Here is a 6,000-nt window from a genome sequence, read left to right as displayed (position 1 = left end):
GGTCTGGAACCCAGGAAATGAGAGAGAGACACGCAGAATACACAAGGTTTGGAATGTGTCCTGGCCTCAGCGAAACGGATCCACTGATAATGGCCATTGTCTCTTGGAGACGGAATTGTGTAGTGAGTACTGTACTATTCATTGAAAACCCTCAGGGGACAACCAGAGTGGGCTGGTTGAGGGATTGCATCATCCCAACCTGAATGACATCTGAGACCCTGTGAGTAAGGATAAAAGATAGTCTGGGGAACAACCCCTTTAGACACACCAGGAGAAACGCTAGAAATCCCGTGATAGCGTTTAATAGCGACAGCCGGTGGGGGCTTGTGTGCGTCCTCCCTTGCCTGGGTTGGCGGGCTCACCATGGAAGAATGGTTTAGCTAAAGGAGAGGCCACAAGTGAATGAGACTCCTGATGGATCGAAATCATAAAAGGAAAATCAGCAAGTTTTTCTCCAAATCTCTCTCTCTCTCCAACCATTGCAACCCAGCAGTCCCCAAAGGCTGCAGCCTGCATGAACTGAGTGAACTTTATATTTCCATCGGACAATACATTATCCCCTAGACAACAATAGAGCTTATTTCTTATTGATTATTATTATACCTGCACTTTTAGATTAAGTATTGATGACGTATGTTATCTGTATATTTGCATTGATATTATTTTTTGTGTATTTTTACTAACAAATACTGTTAAAAATAGTACCATCAGACTTCAACGGACCTCTCTATCTTTGCTGGTAAGTGACCCAGTTACAGGGTTCGTAACACAAAGGAAGTCTAGACATGGTGAAAACATCAAAGGGATGGTGCAGAATGCACGTCAAGTTGGCCAAATTTATGATGAAGATGAAGGAAGAGTTTCATTTCTCAAATAAGTAATGAAAACATGTGCAAGGAAGAAGAATGGCTTCTTCATGATACAGCTGGGTTCTATTACCACCTTTTGTGAGCATAATTAGAGCTGCACTATTGATAGACCCTTTTAAAACTGTGGGTGATCATCAGAAAATGGAAACACAAAGAGTATTGATGATGTCACCCAAGGTCAATAGATAAGATTCATAACATACAGTACTCTGCAAAAGTCTTTAAGCACATTGGCTATATATAGCTAGGGCAACTAAGACTTTTGCACAGTACTGTAATAATTTTATGTATTGTGCTGCTACACAATAAACAAATTTCATTTCTGATGTGAGTGATGATAAACCTGATTTTGATATGGGTCTCTATTGTGGACTGAGAGTGGGAAAGGGGCAGGGAGAGAGGAATCATGGGTGGGAAAGGGGGAAGGGAGTTACAGAGAATGGGAAGCACCAGTGAGACATTCCGTAATGGTCAATAAACCAATTGTTTGGAATCAAATGGCCTTGCCTGGTGTCTCAGGGCTGGGTGTGTCCGCACTCGCACCACCCCCGCCCCTGGCACTCCTCCTCTGCCATCTGATCCACATCCCTCCCTTAGCACTCCACCTTTGCCATTCCCAACATCCTTTGCTCCCACCAGATTTACAAACTCGCTTTCTGCTCCACGTTGCCAAGTGCAGTACTGTGCAAAAGTCTAAGACCCTCAGGCATATATGTTCCTGAGACTTTTGCACAGTACTGAATATCAAGGATACCAGCTTGCAGCCCCCCCCCCCCCCCATTACTATTTTCACTGTATTGCTGAAGTCTGAGAAGTTTTCCCTTACCTTGACGTGTGCGCTGTTATCTCCTCCAGCTAGACATTGATTATTGTCTTGGGTCTCTGCTACAAATTCTATAACTTGTCACTGATTCAATCTCCTTCTTTGGCCTTTGTCTTTCAATCGATTCTCAAACAAAGCATCTAAGCTCCTAATCCCCTTCATGTCTAAAACTTTATCCTTCTCCTTTCTGTCTTCAGGCTATCTGCCACAGAAGGTTTGTGTTGTCACTCCCGTAATTGGCTGCTTTAGTCACTCTTGCTGAAAATATTAGAAATACTTATGTTTGAAATTCCCAGGGAGCTGGAATGTGCCTCATTAGAAGATGAATTGGTCTTCTTTCAAGGTTATAAGAGGTGAAGAGCATCAGTAACTCTATATCACTTGGTGTTATTATTTCAGAGGACCTGTCCTAGGCCCGGCATGTAAGTGCAATTACGAAGAAAGCACAACAGTGCCTCTACTTCCTTAGGAGTTTACATAGATTCAGCAGGACAACAAAAACTTTGATAAACTTCTGTAGATGTGTAGTGGAGAATATGCTGACTGACTGCTTCACAGCTTGGTATGGAAACACCAATGCTCTTGAATGGAAAATGCTACAAAAAGTAGTGAATACAGCCCAGGCCAACACAGGTAAAGCCCATTCACTATTGACAACATCTAAAGAAGAATTGTAGCAGGAAAGCAGCATCCATCATCAGCGATCCTGATCATCCAGACATGCTCTCTTCTCACTGCTGCCATCAAGAAGAATGTACAGGACTCACCCCACCAGGTTCAGTTATTACCCCTTAGTCATCAGGCTCTTGAACTAAAGGGAACAACTTCACTCAACTTCACTTGCTCCATCATTGAGATGTTCTCAGAGCCTATGCATTCACTTTCAGGGACTTTTCATCTCATGTTCTTGATATTTATTTTGTATTATTGATTCTTTATTTTTGTATTTGCACAGTTGCACATTGGTTGAATGCCCAAGTTGGTGCAATCTTCCATTGATTCTATTACAGTATAGTTATTATTCTACAATGGATTTGTTGAGTATGCCTGCAAGAAAATGAATCTCAGGGCTATATATGGTTATATATGTACTTTGAAAACAATTTTCCTTTGAACTTTGATATTGAGCTTACTGGAACAGTGGAGTGGGATTGGAAATTGAGCAACATGTAATTCCCCTTTCAGGTTGATAGGAAGTGTTCTGCAAACTGACCCCACAAGCTACATGCAGTCTGTCTAGCATAGAGGTATCAGCCTCAGCAGAATATCCAGAAAGCTAACTTGAAAGAAGCATAAGTGAATGGGCACTTCGTACAGCAACGGTAGTGTAGCGGTTAGTGCGACAAGATTTCAGCTCTGGGCATCGGAGTTCGGAGTTCAATTCTGGCATCCTCTGTAAGGAGTCTGTATTGTCCTCTCTGTGAACTTGTGGGCTTCCTCCAGGTGCTTCAGTCCAAATGTGTACTGGTTAGGAGACTAGTTGGTCATTGTGATTAGGCAGGGGTTAAATGGGTGGGTGTTGGGTGGTGAGGCTCATCGGGCTGGAAGGGCCTGTTCTGTGCTGTATCTCTAAATAAATAAATAGGAGGTTGGGTTCCTGAGTGACTGTGAGAGAAGTAGTGAATGGCAGCTGTTGCATTTCATGCACTGGCGTGGATACGTGCGATGGGAAAGGGGGAGCACAGTTACGAGCAACACACACAAAATGCTGGAGGAAATCAGCAGCATCTATGGAGGGAAATAAACAGTTGACCCTTAGCCTGATAAATCCAGTGTTTGTTCCCCTCCATAGATGCTGCCTGACTTGCTGAGTTCTTCCAGCATTTTGTGTGTGTGTGTGTGTGTGTGTGTGTGTGTGTGTGTGTGTGTGTGTGTGTGTTGTTCAGGGTGTTGTCCAGCCACTCTTGCATCTATGAGTGTGGTAATGAGATGAGAGACAGTCTATAACAAAAACTGATATTGAATTGGACATGGTAGAGAGCCCTGACCAATACAGCCGAGGAGACCAGAGGGTTGAAGAAATAAGAAGATGCATTGGAAACACCTAAAGGTAAGGTAGGCATGTTGCAAGGACAGAGAAACTGTGAGAATGGAATGAAGTCCTTACAGAAAGAAGAGTGCTCAAGGTGTCTGTAGGAGTCTATGAACTTGGGGTGAATACTAGTTCCTAACCTTCTTAAAATTTCACTTTGGAAATCTAGGCATTGCTGGCAAAGTCAACATTCATTGCCTGGGCCCAGTTGTTCTTGAGGAAGTCAAGTCAAGACAAGTCACTTTTTATTGTCATTTTGACCATAACTGCTGGTACAGTACACAGTAAAAATGAAACATTTATCAGGACCATGGTGCTACATGAAATGATGCAAAAACTAGACTGAGCTATGTAAAACAACACAAAAAACTGCTCTAGACTACAGACTGCACAGGACTGCATAAAGTGCACAAAACCAGTGCAGGCATTACAATAAATAATAAACAAGACAACAGGCACAATAGAGGGCAGTAAGTTGGTGTCAGTCCAGACTCTGAGTATTGAGGAGTCTGATAGTTTGGGGAAAGAAACTGTTACATAGTCTGGTCGTGAGAGCCTGAATGCTTCGGAGCCTTTTCCCAGACGGCAGGAGGCAGAAGAGTTTGTATGAGGGGTGCATGGGGTCCTTCATAATGCTGTTTGCTTTGCGGATGCAACATGTGGTGTAAATATCTGTAATGGCAGGAACTGTCTTTTATTCAACTGTATTCTGGTGAAGGTAGTCCTGCAGTACTGTTGCATAAGGAATTCTGGGATTGAGATCCAGTGAGACGGAATAATTTGTTGTGTCATTGGGGATAGATTGTTAACACTGAGAATGTCAAGATGGATAAAAATCATATAAATTGTAACATTTTCTAGCTCACTCATTTATATTTGCTAATATTGAAATAATTGGCAATAAACGTTATATCAGCTATTTTTTTCTATCTGAAGAGGTTTGACTGGTCTCCTTTCCCCTCTCTCACTCATCCTTGCTGCTTACATTTAACTGGTCTCTCTCGCTTGATGCTGCTGGAGCTGTGGGTCTTGTGCAAGGTTTAATCGATGTGGTTTGTGGAGTAGACTCTGTCATTCATGTTATGATGTGTCTCTGGTTTTTGGTTACTCCTTTTTTATTGCTATTTTGCCTGATTTTCATCAGGGTGGACTGGCTCTGCAGACTGCAGTCAATGAACAACCCAACGTTAAACTGAACTGAACTGAACTAAACTGAACATTCCCAGACCATTTCAATGACTCTGTGGTCTGATGTTTTATATTCTCTGCTTTTTTTCCATTCATTTTTTGCCATTTGCATGATTTGTTCTTTTTTTTTGCACCTTGGCTGTTTGATGTTTTCTTTGAAAGGGCTTACATGGTGTTTCTTTGTTTCATGGCTGTCTGTGGGGAGACAATTCTCAGGATTGTAAATTGCATACATACTTCAACATTAAATATACCGTGAATCTTTGAAAAAGACTACACCACACCTCAAAAAAAATCCATTATATTCTTTCATTATCCTCTACCTGATCTCTCAAACACAAGCTTCATAAAGCTTTTCTTAAAGCGTTCATCAACTGAATACATGGTTTATCATTTTTAGGAAGGTGGAGCAAATCAGAGCACCCAGAGGAAACACAGACAGTCACAGGGAGAATGTACAAACTCCTTGCCTAGTAGTAGCAATAGTTACGCCTAGTGCTCTGCAACCATGTTGCCTCGTGACTGGTCTAAGCTTACTGGGTTAGCATACACTATAGATTCTGTCAGCAGATGCAGGAGTCATTCAACAACCGAACAAGAAAGCATTCGGAGGGGGCTTCTGGCTCTGCTGTAAATTTTAATATCATTCTTCACGGAGGGTCAATCCTCTTCATCTGAGGAGCTCCTTAAGTTTCAATGAGCTGTGATCCCTGAAAACAGCCTAGAGGCAATGACTTAATGGATATGTGGCCAAGGTCATTTTCACGACCAACGTGGCAACTAGTTGGATGTGCTATAAACTTGACTGTCTCATTTAGATTTATAGTCCTGTTAAACTATAGCTGAATAGTGCTGATCTTGTCATTCTGAGGTACATACCCTCAGTACCTGCATGAATCAATTAATTTCAATGGTGTGATTGCAAGATTTATGGCAATATTGGCCTTGCTTGTCAGAATTGTGATTTGTGTGCTTTAATCAGGGAGCAGCTGCCTACATATCATGGTCTAAGGTGGCAAGGGAAATCAGAACAGTAGCCTGTGCTTAGCAAGGCCATGCTTAAGGGTGAAAAATGTATCACCCTCTAG

The sequence above is a fragment of the Hypanus sabinus genome, chromosome 5 (genome assembly GCF_030144855.1).
Source record: "Hypanus sabinus isolate sHypSab1 chromosome 5, sHypSab1.hap1, whole genome shotgun sequence".
NCBI classification, from domain to species: Eukaryota; Metazoa; Chordata; class Chondrichthyes; order Myliobatiformes; family Dasyatidae; genus Hypanus; species Hypanus sabinus.
This window is presented reverse-complemented; position numbering follows the sequence as displayed.